The sequence below is a fragment of the Leptonotus elevatus genome, chromosome 3 (assembly GCF_054856555.1).
Source record: "Leptonotus elevatus isolate MCC_2025b chromosome 3, RoL_Lele_1.0, whole genome shotgun sequence".
NCBI classification, from domain to species: Eukaryota; Metazoa; Chordata; class Actinopteri; order Syngnathiformes; family Syngnathidae; genus Leptonotus; species Leptonotus elevatus.
This window is the reverse complement of record NC_141241.1, coordinates 27686073-27705962: the sequence shown is the minus strand read 5'-3', so window position 1 is coordinate 27705962 and position 19890 is coordinate 27686073. Positions and strand designations below refer to the sequence as shown.

The 19890-nt window shown below is 40.8% G+C and overlaps 1 protein-coding gene across 2 annotated transcripts in view; it reads left to right on the top strand.

Annotated features, from left to right (window-relative positions):
* The first annotated feature begins 560 nt into the window (after positions 1–560).
* LOC147178085 (SH3 and multiple ankyrin repeat domains protein 2-like) overlaps positions 561–19890 on the top strand; it is a 238302-nt gene continuing 218972 nt past the window's right edge. The window contains exon 1 of one of the 2 annotated variants that reach the window (XM_086070562.1): positions 561–915. The gene's annotated coding sequence lies outside the window, so the exon portion shown is untranslated. The remainder of the gene's footprint in view (positions 916–19890) is intronic. The other variant, XM_086070563.1, reaches the window with a different exon arrangement.

Sequence of the window (19890 nt, the reverse complement as noted above, 5' to 3'; positions counted from 1 at the left end):
ACGAATCAGTTTTGCACCTTTTGTAGCGAGATATATAGTGCAAAACTCACGTGACTGGACAGCAGCAGAAAAAACACTTGTGACTCCTAGTGGCGACTTCTTTGACTACAAATTGTCATTTTTACAGGTACAAATCACAACTTTTACAGATACAAATTTACACTTTTTGTACAGATACAAAAAAAATTTTGTACAGGTACAAATCATGACTTTTACAGGTACAAATGTGTTTTTACACATACAATTTTTTTTTTTACAGATACAAATCACGACTTTTACAGATACAAATTTAGACTTTTTTTCTACAGGTACAAATTTTTTTTACAAGTTAGTTTTGCACCATATTTACCTCCATAACTCAACCATAATCCTGAACAAAATAAGTGGTAGTAAATTAATAAATTAGCAAACAATTAATTTTCTTTACCACTTGTCCTCTATCCCAGGTGTTTAAATATCAATAGCAGTTGAGGTTTGAGGTGACAAAAATAGAGTCTGATCCTCGGGCGTGCATCATCCACCTGTGTAATCCGGAGGGGTTTGTATGGTCCCTCCCTCTGCGTCCCTCCCCGCCAACCTTCCAGCTCGCTGTTGCCGTGCGCTCACTCGGATCCACGCCGGCCGGCAGTCTGGTGCCTCAGAACGAATTTCGGCACTGAGGCAGTCGGGTTCCTCGCCAGAAGATCGAGTTTAAAGCCCCGCTTCTAACCCCATCCGTTGTGGCTCCGCTCGGCTCGGATTACCCGTAACGGTGCTGCTCACGCCGTTGCCATAGCAGCCATTTCCTTGGAAGTTTGTCCGGGTTCGCCGGAATCTGGTCTCAGAAACAACTCGTCAAGTTAAAAGAATTGAGAAAGACTGGGCGAAACCACAAGGGATTAAAACAGGACGAGTGGATCAAAGACAACGGCCAAGGTAAAACCAAATAAATGTGCATTAAATGGAAACATTCCCTAACTTGGGGGATGCGAATAAAGTCCCTCGGGTGTTAACGTTTTGATAGACCTCAATAAATTCTAACCTAGCCTCTGTTATAAGGGCGTGATTTTACTAACAAGATCTTCATTGATTATTTGATGTGGTGTTTGCCATGTTGTGATGCCAAAGAGGTCAAGTAATTAATGAATTTGTGCAGTGATTGACTGCATGGGTGCTGGTGACGATGCGCTTAACAAGTCGCCAAACTATTTCACCTTAACTTTACAATAAGGTAGGCCTATTACATTTGTGGTAAAAACGGTATTACAATATCTGTCAGGATTTTTTTTTAAATTAGCCTACGTTATTGGTGAAATTATTACATTATAAGGTTTTATTACATTTTTGTTTGTGTTGAGTGAAAATTGTATTGCATTTTCATGCATTATTATATTTTCAAGAAATTAGTACATTGTAAGGTGCAACATAACTACTTAGTGATGACAACGTAGTATTTTGTGCTGAAGTTTTACCTACTTCCTGGCTACAAATTTGTTTCGTATCTATCTGAGGTCCGCATGTCATGTCTGAAGCTACGTGGAAATTATTGAAAAGGTTAACTTTTTAGCATGTCAACAAAAATAGCCTCATATAACATTTCAAAGAAATATCTGGTTAATTAGTAAAGTGTTTATGTTTAAAGAGTGACATTGAAAAAGAGCCTGACGGACCTTGATGTTTGTTGACCACAAGTGATTGTGCATCTCCCCTGTTGGGAGGTTTATTCCACATCTATCTATTCAATTTGGTTCTGGAATTTTAGACAAACACCTCTCTTGAAGAGACACATTTCAGTTGATAGATCCTATATTTCTCAAATAAAATGAAGCAATAACCTCTCCGGCAGGGGTGAAAGTGGCTAGAATTTCTTGCTGGAAATCAGTAACATAAAGGTCGCTGCACAGCCAGAATGTTTTTTTTTTTAATGATGTGCAAAATAGCAGATAACAAAATCACCGAAGTGCACACAACGACGTGACTTGTCAGATACACAGAGAACGGAGCCGGTGGACAGGACTCCGTGGGATAAATAAATAATAGATATAGTTGGAAACGGATTACACAAGCACACTGGAACAATTCAGAAGCACTTTATGTTATGTTCACACCAAAATAGGGGGAAGCGTTCCACTGTCGTGCCAAAAGTATTTACCCCCATACAAAAATTGCATCCCCTGCCGTGGGATATTATAACTTTTACCACAGAAAAGTGGAGATTCTTCTAAAAGGTTCCTTGTAAACATATATTTGAACTTCTAACATCTGGAACATAACAGAAAAACAGTAACATTCAATCGTCTGAGCTTTTTTTTTAATGTATGTCTGAGATTTCCTACTGTGTATGTGGTCATTGAATGCAGCGCGAGTGCTTGCTTTTCTTTTGCTTCTCCGCGATAAATACTTTTTTCTTGTTTCAAAACAAAGCCCACGTGTGGTTTTTATGTATCTATTGAAAAACATGCGTTGTACACGCAGTTCCGGACCGTTCCGGCCCACTTTCACCCCTGCTCTCCGGCCATTTGAACACAGCAAATTAATTTGAGTGTCTGAACCGCCATTCACATTGTCAGGAACAGAATTTAGACCCAAAAGCAGACAGGACACAGAAGTGGAAAAGTAAAAGTCTTTATACAAAAAATACAAAGTAAGTATTAGGACATAGAAGAAAACTAGACGTTCTGACAATGTGTAATTCAATAGCTCCCGCTAGAACCATGCTCAAGTAAACATAACAGAATAAAAGTCTAAAAGTATAACAACATCAAGAATCCAAACCCGGTCACAACACACATGGTAGAAATTAGTTCCCTGCAGAGTATTAAGATAATCAGCAATGTGTAGAGACTGCATCTTTGCTTGTGTTTAGCGCTCAAGTACTTCTTTCACAAAGTTGTTTTAGAGACCATGAGGGTCGCAGATTTGATTCCTGATGTGAATAAAAATATTCAAATTGGGACTTGTTGCTGGAAAGATGTTAGTAGTACGGTACATGTCCTGTTCACTGTAACAATGTTTTTAATAAGATCAAGGGCATCAATTTAAACACTATTTGTTCAATTAATTCAATAAACAAATTAATAATGAAAATAAAAGAGTGATACGACAAATGGAGAAACAAATCAAGCAATGATATAACAACACAAAGTAGGAACATGTCGCAATATTCATATTAAATAGGTTGAATGCAGGGATAGGGAACCCTGGTCCTCGAGAGCCACCGTCCCTGCCTGTTTTCCATTTCACTCTCCTCAAACACAGCTGGCTCAACTGATCAGCTAATCAAGCTCTGTAGAAGCCTAATAACGATCTTGTTCATCAATCAGGTGTGTTGATGGAGGGAGATATGGAAAACAGGCAGGACAGCGGCTCTCGAGGACCAGGGTTCCCTACCCCTGGACTAATGGATCTCTCTGATATAAAACATTTTCAGGGACCTTGTTTAGAAAAAAGTGACTTTCAGAATTAGTTTTTGTCTGATTTTAAGTTGTCATTACCAGAATAGCCCCTCCCATCTCTTGTACAATTGTCAACAGAGCTATAATCGAATTCCACATCATCCAGCACTAGATGAACAGCGCAGATGATACATTAATGGTTGATTAACTCTGCTTAACGTGTTTGTGAATTTCCATGTACTGTTTAGTAGCTTTAAATCTCACTGATTGATTTCACCCATGGTTAGAACTCAAGCATTCTTCCTGGGAAAGTGGAAATGTGTGATGCTGAGGATTATTACAAAATTATGAAAAACTGTCTTTCTATTTCAACCGTGACATAAAACCAGAACAATGAAGAGTGCCATTTAACTGCTGTCTGATTTAGTTAATGTTAAGTCTAAGCATATAAGTTAGGATAAGTTAGTGAACGATGTTCACCCAGAGATAAAGTAATAATAATGCTTTTACAGAAAGCCCCTATACCATTACATAGATAAGAGCTACTTACCCTTGGCGTTCTCATTTACATGATCCACATTCTGCTTAATAGCTACTGCTTGGGCTGGGCATTTTTATGATACATTTGATGTATTTTCCTGATTTCAGATGATAAATTATTGTCTCTTTCTGCATCTGAATCCTCCCCTGATTCTCTCTGTGTACAACCAAAGCAACATAATCAAATATTCCACAAGAAAAAAAAGAAGCTTTACTTCAGGTGTGATGGTGAAGTTGGTCTGAGATGATGGGAAGGTGGATGTTTTAGCCACAAAATACAATTTTGTATGTGAACCTGTTGGTGTCAGTAAAAGACAGCAGAAAAATAACCATGAACTCATTTGCTCCCCAAAATGTATAAATACGTTCTATTTTAAATATTACCATGCTCCCAAAGACTATATATAGCACACAGAAGGCTTTGAACTGAAGAGAATAGTTGAAGCAATAGTAGTTATTACAAAAATGACCGGCATGTGGCAGCAGAGTATAAGAGATCAACCAGGGCCGTGTTGCAAAAAGCTCTTTCCCCACTGCTTTTAACAGATTTGTGAATAGTAGAATTACATTTAAAAAATCCTGATGAAAAACGAGACTCTAATCTTTCTTTTGGTAGGTTCCATGTTTTTATAGCAATAGAACACAATATTCTGTGGGCCTTGCAAAATCAGTCAAAATCCAGTATAACAGCCGGGAGCGAAGGGGGTTGCTTCAGTGAAAATGGCTGGGAGTGAATGAAATAAACATCCAGCCATTTTTACAATTGAATGGGTCAGATTCATGTTAGAATGGCCCTTTCAAACTCCATACAGACCTAAGTTTACAGCTTTCCCCCCAATATGACTGAGATTCGCCTATTTTGTGAAGAAGAATGCACAAAGAAATCAGTCTCAAGTTGGTAGAGAAATACCCCCAAAAACTTGCAGCTGTAATTGCAGCAAAAGGTTGTTCTACAAAGTGTTGACTCTGGTGTGTTGAATATTTTTGCACACAGCACTTTTGACTCTCTCTTCCCAGGGAATTTTCTCAAATCTTTTTGGTTTTGGTGAGGACAAGCACTATAGAAAATCGAGGGATGAGGAACAATTTTTTCCTGATGCCAAGTTTGTCATGGGTGGTTTAATTAATTGCTCATTGGATACATCTCCAACATTTTTTTTCCCAATACATCAACTTTTTCACTTGATTGGGGAAGTCAGTGGGTAAATTCTATGGTTCCGTTCCAAATGCATTCAGAGCTGCTCTGGGATCTGCTGACCACTGCAGTTGGCTCATACTTACCAGTAGTAAATGGGGCTGATAAAATAATTCAAAATGTCAAGCAGTGGTGTCCAGAAAGCGTCAACAGGCTGCAGGGATGTTTTAACATCACTGACTGAAGCTGTCTATTGTCTTTCAGTAACTTCAGTGGTCAATGATCAGTAAAATAAAGAGGTCAACAGACAGGTGTCATAAAAAGTCAAACTAGAAAATAAAAGCAAAGTGGAGATGTCCTTCTCCCCAGGGATCCACTTTCTTTGCATGGCAGCACATTGTGGCAGATGTGAACACTGTCCCATTCAGCTGCAGGCTTATCCAAAAATGATGGCTGTAGATTGCTTTCTAATGACCTCAATTTGTTAATGACAACAGCTCTCAGCCAAATACTTTGGTACAGAGGAGGTGATGAGTGTCTCAAGATCTCAACATCAGTTCATACATAGTATTCCCAAAAAGTTGGGACACTATACAAATTGTGAATAAAAATGCAATGCAATTATGTGGAAGTGCCAATTTCAATATTTTGTTCAAAATAGAACATAGATGACCGGTCAAAAGTTTAAACTGAGAAAAGGTATAATTTTAAGGGAAAAATATGTTGATTGTAAATCCAACAAATGTGTGTGTGTGCCAACAAATCTAAAAAAAAGTTAGGACAGGTAGCAATAAGAGGCTGGAAAAGTCAATTGCACTTACAAAAACACAGCTGTGTAAGACCTGTTACCACTAATGAGGTCCATTGGCAACTTGATTGGAGTATAAAAAGAGCTTCTCGGAGTGGTTCTAAGTGTCTCTCAGAAGATGGGTAGAGAATCACCAATTCCTCCAATGTTGCGCAGAAATATCAGAAAGGTGTTTACCAGCGAAAAATTGCAAAAAGGTTGAAGTAATCATCATCTACAGTGCATAACATCATCCAAAGATTCAGAGAATCTGGAACAATCTCTGTCTGTAAGGGTCAAGGCCAAAACATCATACTGGATGCCCATGATCTTTGGGCCCTTAAACGGCACTGCATTGCAAACAGGAATGCTTACTGTAAGGGAAATCACAGAAAGGGCTCAGCAATACTTCCAGAAAACATTGTGGGTGAAAACAATCCACCGTACCACCCGCCGTTGCCAGATGAAACTACAGTACAAAGAAGAAGCCATTTCTAAAGCAGACCAAGAAGCGCAGGCGTTTCTCTTAGCCAGGGGTCATTTAAAATGGAGTGTGGCAAAGTGGAAACCTGTTTTGTGGTCAGACGAATCATGATTTGAAGTTCTTTGTGGAAAACTGGGGTGCTATATCATACTGATTAAAGAGAAAAAGGACAACTCAAGTTGTCATCAGCACTCAGTTTATAAGCCTGCATCTGTGATGGTATAGGGTTGCATGAGTGCGTGTGGCATGGGCAGCATCCACATCTGGAAAAGCATCGTCAATGTAGAAAGTTATATTCAGATTGGAGAACAACATATGCTCCCATCCAGGCATCATCACTTTCAGAGAAGATCTTGCATTTCTCAACACGATAATGCCAGACCACATGCAGCACCAATTACAACATCATGGCTGCGTAGGAAAAGGATCCGGGTATTGAAATAGCCAGCCTGTAGTCCACTTCTTTCACTTATAGAGCACATTTGGCGCATCATAAAGGGGAAGGTGCAACAAAGAAAGCCCAAGACAGTTGAACAGTTAGAGAGACGTGTATTACACAAGAATGGGACAGCATTCCTATTTCTAAACTTGAGAAACTTGTCTCCTCGATCCCCAGACGTTTGCAGACTGTTGTAAGAAGAAGAAGGGATGCCTCACTGTGGTGAAAATGGCCTTGTCCCAACTTTTTGAGATTTGTTGACACCATAGAATTTAAAATCAACATATTTTTCCCTTAAAATTATAAATTTTCTCAGTTTAAACTTTTGACCTGTTCTCTATGTTCTATTCTGAATAAAATATAAACATTTGGCACATAATTGCATTCAGTTTTTATTCACAATCTGTATAGTGTCCCAACTTTTTGGGAATTGTGTTTGTGTGTATATATATATGTATGTATATATATATATATATATATATATATATATATATATATATATATATATATATATATATATATATATATATATACACACGCATACATAACCTTATCAACATAAATACCAGGCCATGATGGACATTCTGTTTGATGCCCTAATTGTCACGGTGCGGTGTGGGAGGACCCAAATGCAGGGAGGCAGGAGAACCACGGCAGGGAAGCATATACTACTAAACATAATTTATTTTACAAAAACACTAACAGGGGTACTGGGTAACTCTAAATAAACAAAACCAACAAAGCTGTGAAAAGACCATAAATCAAACTAACAACAAAATACCAGTGGTGACAGCGACAGTGATCCAACCCAGACAGAGGGGAGACAGGAGACTATATACACACACACTAACGACACGACAAGACACACCTGGGGCAAGACACAAGTGGCTGAGGGCACGGATTGGTTGACACGAGGAAGGGCAGGATTACACTCAAGACCAAGGGAGACACAGAAACCAAACATGACACTAATGCTCTATTCCACATGAAGAGAGTCATCATGATAATACTTTTGTTTATCTGTTGTGAATATATATTCTTTTGTTTTTATTTCCAACAAAATATTTTTTTTAAATTTGCATTCCATTACCGTAGATCAGTGTTTGTTAAACTTTTTACATCAGTCACTGCATCAAAAATTCTTCCTTTCCAAGTATCACCATCATGACGACCATCAAAATACAGGAGCATAGTGGCCCAAGTGGTCATTAAAAACAACTCAGCGCTTTAATTCCTATAAAGAATGTTTAATATTTACGTTAACCACTGTAACAATATGCAGTTTAAACTTCAACAATATGCTTAATTACAGGAAAATAAAACAATTACTTAAATAATGATGCAATTCAAATGTATTGCATGCAAATGTTAAATGAAAATTGTACTTAAACATTTGTAAACAACCAGCTTGTAGATCAAGTGAGAATAAATTGTACTTGTGAATAACTTAACAAGTGTACTGTACTACAACATTGTGGACAGTTTGAACATTTTATTTTGTTGGCTTGTGTATCCTTGAACATTGTTGTCATACTATGAGTACCATCATGATTTGTGTTTTAGTTTTGTTTCGTGGGATGTCTTTCTTGAGGTTTCTTTCATGTTATGTCTTGTAAGGGTTAGGGTTGACTGAAAGTATTGATGCTTCATCTCACCATCACTAATGGCGGTGCTGTGGGCTCGATAGTTGTAGACAGCACAGCTGTGCTTGAGCGTAAAAACTGGCAAGTTTTCATGCTTCTGCAAGCCTCATTTAGTGTGTTTGAGAATTTAGTAGAGTGCTCTGTGCCCTTGGCACAGGTGGTGTAATGATTTTGGTGAATTTGATCGAGGTGCATGCAGACAGACTCCGACCTCCACGGATATGTTTGGCGGATGTCATCGTATTTCATTCAGAAATATAACAAAACATGCATCAAGCCCTCGGAATCATTGTAGTCAATTAATTAAGGATTATCATAATTATTATTATTATTATTATTATTATTATTGTTAGTAACGTCTTTATAATATTTTCAAAATCACCCCACTGGCCGCGACACAGCTATGAGGGGGTGCCCTGGCCAACTTCATCCACCCGTAGAGAACTGCTTGCAGTTCCATATAGATGTACTTTGCGTTCTTTGGTCTCCTGCATGGAGTCCACATATCAGTTTTTGATTCGCCGATGTCAAGGACTCACGCGCTGATTTTACATGGAATGAGAGGAGCCGCTTCCACTGACAGCGAAGTGGCGCAATTCGCCTGTTTCTAACTGTGCCAAGCTGCGACATCTATGAAAAGCCTGCCCAGTTGCACGACCCAACACCAGATAAGCGGACAGTGGATGGATGGATGGATGATTGGATGGTGGGTGGTTTTCCAGTAGTTTATAATCTGAAATGATAAAATTAGGTGGTCAGGATTTTGGAGCAGATCACCGATCAAGCAAGTTTATTAAACACAATGACAGAACACCAATCTGATCAGAAGATGGACCAAAATGTCCAATTTATTTATTAAACAACTTGTTTATTTACTATACAGTCAACCCCCGCTGGCCGAGGGTTGGGATTGAATAGCCAATGGTGTACGGGTAATTATGACATTACAATTGGTCAGTGGCTGATCATAAAATGCAACATATCTGACGATCAGATGTGTTTGAAGTCTACAATTTTTTAAGCCGGACGGTCTGAATTAGCAGCCTCTTGATGGCACACTTAAATGATCTGCCTTCAGCATTTTGTGATAGATCCGCTTTGCTTAGAACCACGTGAACCTACATGAAAAAAAATCCATCACTAACAAAAAGATGGCAGATGCTCCAATGTGAAATCCATGTGCTGTCAAATTAATGAAAGCGGAGCCACACAGTCGGACGCTGCTACTAACAGAACACCATATAGTGAACAGCATGCGAGTATGTTTTGAAAAACATTTTGCCGTGCATATTGTATTAAATGTGCTATACTAGCCATTCATCCATTTACAATAAAGCTTTTTAGCGTCTCTGGGAAGATGACATTTATCCCAGCTAAAGGTAGCTTTTACAATAACACTATTGTGTGTATACAGTGCTGCTCAAAAGTTTGTGAACCCTGCAGGCATGGTCACATTTTCTTTTTTTTTTAAATATTGAAATTACCTTATTAAATGTTTAGTCATACCCCAATCTACAATGCTGACATTGAAAATAATGGACTTGAACAAAAACAATGATAATATTGTCATTCATTCTTTAACAAAAGTTGTTGATTTAAGAAAAACTCATGGGTGGAAAAGTATGTGAACCTCTCACTTAACCAGACATTGCACCTCCTTTTGCAATGATAACTTCATCCAAACACTTTCTTTAGTGACCTATCAGTCTTTCACATCTACTTTGAAACTGCACAGTCCCTTCTCACGTCGACAATGGGGCATATTTTCTTGTTTGCCGTGAAGTCAATTTCTTACAAACCTTTCTAATGTAACCCGCGGGGGTGGCTTTCCTCTGCGTTGTATTGTGTTTTTTAACAAATTGAGTCAAATTTGGTTATTTTCTACAGCAGCCTGTGTGCATGAAAGACTTAGTGTGTACAGCCGCGACGTCCTCGTTAGCTCTCCTGGAGATCAAAAGCAAATCTCAGTAAAAGGCGCGCTAACCAACGTTAGCAGCATTAGCTCCATTCAACGACGGACCACGGCTCAAAAATGTTGTGTAGCAAGCACAACACCAGCGAGTAAGCACGCAAAACATCCTTAGCAATAGACTCATTAACATGGTGCAACCCAATTAATATAACACCAAGTTTTCATAGGATCAATCGTCGCGACTAACGAGTGGCCGAGGCTCGCGCACGTAAAGTGACGTCACTGCGCAGCCGTCATCCACAGCGTGCACACCAGTCCATGTTCTCTCATGCACAGGTCATAAAACAGAAGAAAAACATTCACATTTTATCCCAAATATAATGAGTGCTTTTGGTGAAATTAACAGAACACTGTAACCTGTTTCACTTAGCACCTCAAATGAGCGGCGATTCTTCCGTCTCAGCTTCTGACACACCCAGTGCAGAGTGCGTACATTTCATGAAGGTGTGTAATTGGCACAATTAAAGTGGGGAAATCTGCGCAGCCATTTCTGATTTACGCACCCTGGAGAATATGCCCCAATCTGCATATGATGTCACATCCGCAGACAGAAGGCAGGAAATTCGAACCCTAATCCAGGCTGAAAACTATTGGTCAGAAGCTTGCAGGAATTCTTACGCCCAATTAACACTGACTGCAGAACCGATTCACACCGATTCACACTGCGTGCGTTGTGTGAGCTATCCGTGTCCGGAAATCTGCACCCGCCAGACCACAAGATCACGGGGGTTGACGCTGGAGAGTTGAGTTCACGCGATAACAACCGTGTATATAGAGTCCTATTGGTAATTAATAGCCACGTTTGCCTGTTGTTACATCGACATTATTTTTGGGATTTCTACTATGGGTAAGTACGTTTTGTGTTTAAATGTTGGTATTTTGTCATGTTTAATTTATTCTGAGCTATTTTTTTTGTCTAAAATGTCCGACTTATGTCATGCTATGTAGTTAGCTAGCTTCCCTCACCCCAAAATTGAGTTCGCAAACTGTTTTATTTTCAAATATACCAGATCTACCTTGATGCCAACGCTCAACTTCCTGTCCGGCTCGTGTAATTTCTTCAGCTTCATGAAAATCCGCATGCGGCGTCCGAAAAAAATAGAACGCTTGCGGAAACCTTCCGCAGCGCCGCATCCCTTCCGCACCGCATACGCACCGGACTGCAGCTGGTGTGAATTGACAGTGACATGCAGACTCGAATGCTTTCTATTCCTTGCGGCAGCCGTACGGAAAAGCACCGCGTCCATTCCGCAGTCAGTGTGAATTGGGCATCGAGCCACAGGATCAAACTCACGTTTTGCCTGTTGGAGATTAGAAATAAACAATCAAAGTAATCCAGAAAACGCGTAAAATCATTTAATTTACTTGTCCACCTGAAAAAAAGCACCAAATAACGACAGTGGTATCAAGATACCATTTGCTATTTCGGAACTAAAGCATAAGAAAACAGCTAAGCAAATGATTATCAACCCATTGTCTTAGTAGTCAACATCAACAAATGGCGCTACAATTAGACTTTCCTTCAAAGTTGTGTATCACAGTAAAAAAGCTATTGCCTGGGGAAAGAAAAGCCGAGCTATGTAAACACTAGGGGTGGGAATCTTTTAATGTCTCACGATTCTATTCTATTCCGAATTTTGGATGTGCGATTCGATTTAGAATCAATTTTCGATTAAGAACGATTTTTGATTCAAAATGATTTGATTGACTGATTTTTGCTTCAATTCATAGATGTTCAAGAAATCCTAATGATCTACTCCAGTCTAACTCGCTAATGCTAATTAGTGCGCTACTCGCGGCACTTTTATCACTCAAAAGAACGGCTCCATGCTGAAAAAACCCCGACTTTAATTGGAATAACTTCAGACCTCGTGGAACCACACTGCCCCTAAGTGGCCAAATTGGGTACAACATGAACAGCGCTCCCAATAAAGGCACACATAAACAAATCGAAGACAGTATAAAATACTTTAAATAAAATCGATTTTGGTACATTTAAAATCGATTCTGAATTGTACTAAATGAGAATTGCGATTCTTATGAGAATACATTTTTTGGTAAACACCTCACCAGGTTCTATAAACATTCATGTTTATGTATGCCATGTCAAGGGTATGTGTGTGTGCAGTTTATGCAGGGCCAAATAATGCTTCCGAACCCCCTGAGCATGTGGCCATGTGAGTCCTGAATCTGGAACACAGGCCAGTTTCTTGTCTGTATATAGTACATAGGGAACCTTTAAGTTGGAACAATGAAGAATGAATAAATGTGATGAATGGAATAATGACTATAATAATACAGTAAATGATAGGATTCCCATTGCATCACACCATGTTTATGATTATGTGGGTCAGAAAAAAAAGGCTAGCATTACTTGAATATCACATCTCATCCAACGCCACAATGCAGGTTGTACCTTCCAAGGTCAAACTGCTGTTTGTCTTTTCCATTTCAGATGTAAGACTGTAACAGCAAAATATTTTGCTGTTGCAAAGAACTGCGTTTCCTTCCTAATATTATCTGTCCTCCCTTTTAAGTTGCCAATACCTACTAACCGAGAGGAAATTGAAAACAGACGAAAAGTATCAAAACACAGCTAATGAAAAGAATCAGATTACAACTGCATTAGTCATTTTACATAGCTATGATCTGATGTACAGTTGTGCTTGAAAGTTTACATACCCCAAGGGTACCCTTGGGGTATGTAAACTTATGAGCACCACTTAAAATGTACAAAAGCTAAATGTTGCTTAATGACTGACTTAATTTAGGATTTTATGGACATTAAACCTTTTCTCACTATACAGTGTGCCTATAAGTTTACATGCCCTCAAGGTATGTACTTTCAAGCACAACTGTAGCTATCGCAGCTATCGGAAAACACTGAAGCTGGATGGTGGTTTACAGATCCAGACCATACTGTTCAAGTGATTCTGGTTTAGACACCTTGGTATGTTTACACCATTTTTTCATCATGCTCGCCTTAGTCTTATTTCATTAAATTTTAGATTTTTACCGTTTCTAATGTTCAAAAATATCTTTGCCATATCTAAAATGAAACTTATTAGAATTCCCACTGTGAGTGTAGGTTTAATTTGTTTTAGGAATATCATGACAACACTGAGACCTGTAATCATTACATTCACAATAACTTAGTTATGAAATTTTCATAACGTCTCAACTAAAAGCAATGACAAAAGCTAAAAATGTGATTAATTGATTCTATTGTTATTGTCTGATTTTTATTTAAAAAAGAGCTGATGAGAGGAAATTACATTCTGGAGGTAGGGTAAGATAAAGACGGATAAGACTGCTTCAGTGAATAGCAGACCATCATCTCACTTCTTCATTACTTCTTTATGAATACACACTAGGACTTAAATTACTTCTCTGAGCCACTGCTTCAAATCAAAGTGAGCTTCACTTTATCCTCTCCTCACATCTTTATATGCTGTTTGCTCAGTAAAATAACACAATAATAATCATTAAGTGGTGTAAGTCAGTCTTGCAAACTTTTTTTTTTTAAATGCCAAGTGAAACCATTAGAAAGCCTATAAAACACAAACAATATCTTGGTACATTACTTTTTCACACCGTCTGCTATGTAAGAGAACAAAAAGCCTTTGGCTTGTCATGCATCTGCCTCTGAGGATAACTGTTTAATCACACAAAAAGCGTTAAGAAGCAGAGAGAGGGAAGGGCAGATGATGAAGAGGAAAATTAGTAAGGTCTGTTACACTCAATTCTTCTCATTTGGGAACTTTGTAGTGTATTGGCATCTTTAGTCTCCTCAAAAGATGTGAACAATGTGTAAAAGAAAGAGGAGGGCCTGACCGTTAGAATCAACATGACTCAGGAAACCAAAGATGCAAATTGTGTGAAGCAGACACATTTTTTTGTTGGATAAAATCGGCTTGATTAGTCATATTTTATAATGAACAAAATAACAGACAAATGTAAAAATAGTTTTGTCTAGTGTCTCATTTTCATTTTAATGTGTTATTTCAAACGTTTGCTATTCAGTGTCATCCCACATGCGGCCTCTATTTAGGAATTAGCATAAAAAATGTCAGTAGCAGAGGTCTAGGAAAATGGTCATTAGAAACAAATTTCAATATGATTATGACTTTCCAAGCAATATGCCAGTATTTTTGACAAAATAACATGTTTTTAGCATATAATATACATTCAAAATAAATGAAACCTGGCCTTAATAAGTGTAGTGGTGAAGGTTTCCCTTTCAGTCAATTAAGCATGAAACCAAAAGCCAATAGAGCAGGGGTTACCAACACCGGTTCTCGAGGGCCCCTATCCTGCCTGTTTTTTTTATGTTTCCCTCCTCCAACACACCAAATTCTAATGATTAGCTCATCAACAAGTTCTACAGAAGCCTGATCCTGATCATTTGAATCAGGTGTGTTGGGTGGGGTTGCATGATGGCATCTAAAACATGCAGAAAAGGGACCCTCGAGGACTAGAGTTGATGACCCCTATTGGAGATGTTTCCCTCCTCCAACAAACCTGATTGGAATGATCAAATCATCAACAAGCCTGACAATGATCCTGATCATTTGAATCAGGAGTAGAGTTGCATGATTGCATCTCAAACATGCAGGAAAGGGGCCCTCGAGGACTGAAGCTGCAATGCCCAGGCGCATCTCCTACTTCCTCTCTCCGCAGCTTTGAGAGACAACGAAGTGGATGAGGCTACATCGTTTTGTAACATGGCATTGAGGGACTTGGCAATGGTGTCTTTTCTCATTCAGGCGCACCGTCAGGTCGGTTGGCCAGAGCCGTCCTAGAAGGCACTTCGTAACCTCCCTGTAGTTCCAGGTCAAGTTTTCGGTTCGGCAGTGACAGGAGCGCTGGAACGTACAGTGCGTGCCAATGACGCGAGGCGTAAATTTGCTAGCCTTGCTCCGTCAAAGCCCCTCTGCCACATACTGTGCAGAGCTTTTGACCTTCGGGGGGGATCTGGAGCTCGTCGTCCCTCACAGGGACATGTCACGGACACCCGTGAGGTTCGTCTCTCTGGCCGAGGGCCCCATAGTCAGCCCCCAGCTACTCACACCACGCCTCGTCCATTCCCGGACCACTAAATCTGGCATCTTAACTACTGGGATGCCTTCGCTTTGAAGCCCATGGGGGCTTTCAACTTTGTCTCATGGGTACAGGATTCAGTTCCAACGCTGGCCCCCTTTCTCCAACCGGTGGAAAATGCACTAGCTCTAGATCAAGAGCTAGCGACCCTCCTCGCCAAATCCGCTATCGAAGCAGTGGATCCCTTGGCTCATCCAGTGGGATTCTATTCCCCCTACTTCCTTCTTCCAAAAAAGACAGGCGGATTCCGCCCTATCCTGGATCTGAGAGGTCTCAACCATTACCTCAGGATGTTGCCCTTCCGCATGCTGACTACATCAGCCGTGTTGAGGATGATCGCCCGAGGGGAATGAATCACGTCAATCGATCTGAAGGACGCTTGCTTCCACGTCCCTATTGCTCCTCAGCACAGAAAGTTTCTCCGCTTTGCCTACAGGGGTCACCACTGACAATTCAGATTACTCCCATTCGGGCTGTCAATCTCTCCCAGAGCGTTCACACGTGTAATAGCAGTCAAGTGGCATGAAGGCGTTCCCCTACTTGGACAACTGGCTGATATGCGCATCGTCCAGGGCTCAGGCACTTCGAGACACGTCTACGCTTCTACATCATGTGTCATGACTTGGACTCAAGGTGAACCTGAAGAAGTCCTCTCTCGTTCCCTCTCAGCAGACTGTTCATCGGAATGTCATTGTACACCACTTCCATGACTGCTCGGCTATCCCCACAGAGGCTAGACGATGTGCCATGCCTCATCTCTCTCTTCCGTGCCAATGGGATGCTGCCTTGTGTCCTTTTTCTGCGTCTGCTGGGCAAGTTAACGTCCCTGACGGCGCTTGTGCCACATTGCACCGGTGGCTGTTCAGTTTCTGGCTCGACCCGCTGCTGGACCGTCGAAAGTGTCTTCAAGTGTCTAGTCGGTTCATGGGTGCTCTCGCACCTTGGGGTCGCTGGTCTGTTTGGCAGCGACGGGAGTGCTGCTGGATGTGGTACCTGCACATCACAAATGTGTCACCACTGATGCCAGCCTGAGCAGATGGGGTGCAGTTTGGCAACACAGGACTGCTCAAAGCCCGGGGTCTGCAGGGGACAGGTCGCTGCACATCAATGTGCTGGAGCTGCGGGTGGTGCATTTGGCCCTCATTTATTTTCTGCCCTCCATGGCAGGGCGCCATGTCTTGGTATGATTGGACAACACCTCCACTGTGTATCACATCAATCATCAGGAAGGCACGAGGTCCGCCCAGTTGCTACGATCCTCACGAAGGCTTCTCAAATGGGCCGGCCCCCGTCTTGGCAGCCTGAGGGCCATGTTTCTCCCGGGCATTGTCAATCAGTCGGTGGACTCCCTTTCCCGCCATCGTCCACCTCAGGGGGAATTGGCGTCTCCATCCGGAGGTAGTGAACGCCATTTGGAGTCGCTTTGGCAAAGCGATGGTAGATCTTTTTGCCTCTGAAGAGTCCACTCACTGTTCCCTCTGTTTTTCCCTGAGGGAACGGAGCAGCCCTATATACTTTCCAACCTCTCCCCCTCATTCATCTGACCCTTCAGAGGGTCCTTCTGGAGGGTCACACGTTGCTGGTGGCCCCTTTTTGGCCAGCCCAGACTTAGTTCCCTCTCCTCCACAGTCTTTGCTCCTCCGAACCGTGGCTCCTGCCCAGTCGGTTGGATCTGCTGTCCCAACAGCGGAGTCAGATTTGGCATCCCGATCCCTGTCGGCTCCATCTGTGTCTGGCCGCTGAGGGTCGAGACCCATTGCTGACTGAGTGCTCGTCTTCTGTTAAAGGGCTCCGTCCACTCGTTCACTGTATGCTAGCAGGTGGAAGCTGTTTGCGGAGTGGTGTGCAAGATGTGGGATGGATCCCATGACGTGCCCTATTCCCACTGTTTTAGAATTACTCCAATCTGTTTTCAATAAGGGGCATTACCCTTCTACGCCTAGTGGCCTCCTTCCTCAGGGGTGCCCTTCACCTTCGTTCTAGGAACCCGCCTCGAGTCCCCGCCTGGGACCTTCGATTGGTGCTCGACTCACTGTGCAGATCCCCTTTCGAGACGTTGACCAAAGGGGAACTTCGCTGGCTGTCTACTAAGACGGCATTTCTATTTGCGATAGCATCCGCTAAGCAGGTGGGCAAGCTCCACACCCTATCTGTTAGCCCCAAGTGCTTTCGTTGGCACCCCGACAGGGCAGGGGTCACATTGTGTTGCTTACGAAAGAAAGAACAAATAAACAAAGACATTGGCCCGTATGGGGATTGAACACATGACATTTGTGCTATTAGCACCATGCTCTAACCAACTGAGCTAAAAGGCCGCAGAAAAATGAGATTCTGGACAATCAATGGCCTAAAAACTGCTATTTTTCAGTATAAAAAAAAGTTACTGATATTAGTGGTGAAACTTTCCTTTCGGTCTATTTAGAATAAAAGCAGAAGGTAAATGTTAGCTGCCAGTTCATTAAGACTATGTCAATCCACTAAATAAGTTGTCTTACAGTAACCAAATGCACATAATTTCAAATGTGAATACATGAAGGAATAAGACACAATGAAAGGCAATAGCCCATATGGAGGTTGAATCCATGACCTTGGCGTTATTAGCACCATGCCATGCGCTAACAGGCTACAAAACACTGAAATGTTGATAAATCATAAAAACAGCCTAAAAACGGCTGCTTTTTGGTTTGAAAGACAATGTATGAAGAGTCATGAGTGTGAAGTCCCTCTCATACAATTTAGCATAAAACCAAAAGCCAATAGAGCAGGGCCCTATCTTTCATGTTGTAGATGTTTCCCTGCGCCAACAAACCTGATTCAGATGACCAGCACATCAACAGGCCCTGCAAAAAACGAATCATTTGAATTAGGTATGTGACCAAAAAGAGTTTTCAGAGGACTTTTAGCCGGGGTGAACTAAACTATTTTGGCGTGATCCTCAAATGAGCACCAGATATTATTGTTTGGTGCTCATTTTTTGTTGTTTAGTGCTATTTTGTTGTTGTTTGGTGCTAATTTTTTCCTGACCCACGACCTCATTCATGAACGTACGGGGGTTGAAACCAGGACCTTTGCGTTATTAGCACAATGCTCTAACCAACTAAGCTAACAGGCCATAGCATGGTGAAATTGTCATCAATCAATGACCTAAAAACTGCTGCTTTCGGTTAAAAAGGAAGAGTGAGTGTTCTGTTGAAATTTTCCCTTTCAGTCTATTTAGCATAAAACTGAAAGACAAATTATATATGTCACCTCATTCTCCCTTAATCCACTAAACAATTGTCTTCCAAACACTAAATTCACATACATTTAGTTGTGATAACACAGGATGAACACATAAGCTAAGACAATGGCCCATATGGGGTTTGAACCCATGATCTCAGCGTGATTAGTAGGGCTGTGCTAAAAAACAAAACACATCAAATAATTGACATCAAATCATGAAACCATGAATCGATTATTTTAATATATTTTATTTCCCATAAATTCATAAGAAAATAGAATTTTAAAGGCCTTTTTTTATCTTACTGTTTTCTTCAAATTTAGTGTTGTAAGTATTTTTATTGAAAGTATTTTCTTACATTTATGAAAGACCCGACTTATTGCACAATTTTTTTAATTTAGATTTACAATTATTGAATTAGAATTATGAAAATATTTTCATCTCATCCTTGGTGATGTCAATGTTTGCGGAACACTTTATATCAGGGGTTCTTAACCTTTTTTACCTTGGGGCCCAACTTTTCTTGTAAGAAGTGGCCTGGGGCCCATTCAGAAATGATTTATGTTGACTCATTATTGTTTGTATTTAATAACTGGGGTACAAGGGGTGAACCATACCAGTAGCCAATCTGGATCAGCTATCTGAAGGGCAAAAGTTTTAATTAGTCATCTGCTGGTAGTCCATGGCTCAACCAAGCCAACCTCATCTCCCCGTGGTGTACCCTGGGAACAGTCCCCTCTAGGGTACTGGCCAATGAGGCTCTGGCTCGGGAGAGGCTCTGGCAAAGCACTCTTGAAATGGCTGCCAAGAAAACTCTTGAGATGATAACTAAATTGACAACAACCAACAGTGATGGCACTGGATGGTGAGCCCCCCAGGCTGGCAGGTGTCCAATGTACTGCTGGGGAAGAGCGGGCTTTTTTGCAAAGTACGGCTATGAGAGTGATGACGCTACTGCATCAAAACCTCAGGGAAGTCCAGGGACTGACATTTCGAGCAAAGGAAATAGAGGGACCTGCTTTACTAAGCCACATAAAATGGCTACATGGAACGTCAGGGTTGAATTTAGATGTTGTAAAACAAGAAATGGAGAGACTTGACATACAGTCCTGCTCACCATTATAGGCACCCATGAAGGTAAAGTACATAATGTTATTATTAAAAAATAAATAAAAACAAATAAAATAATTTAAAAA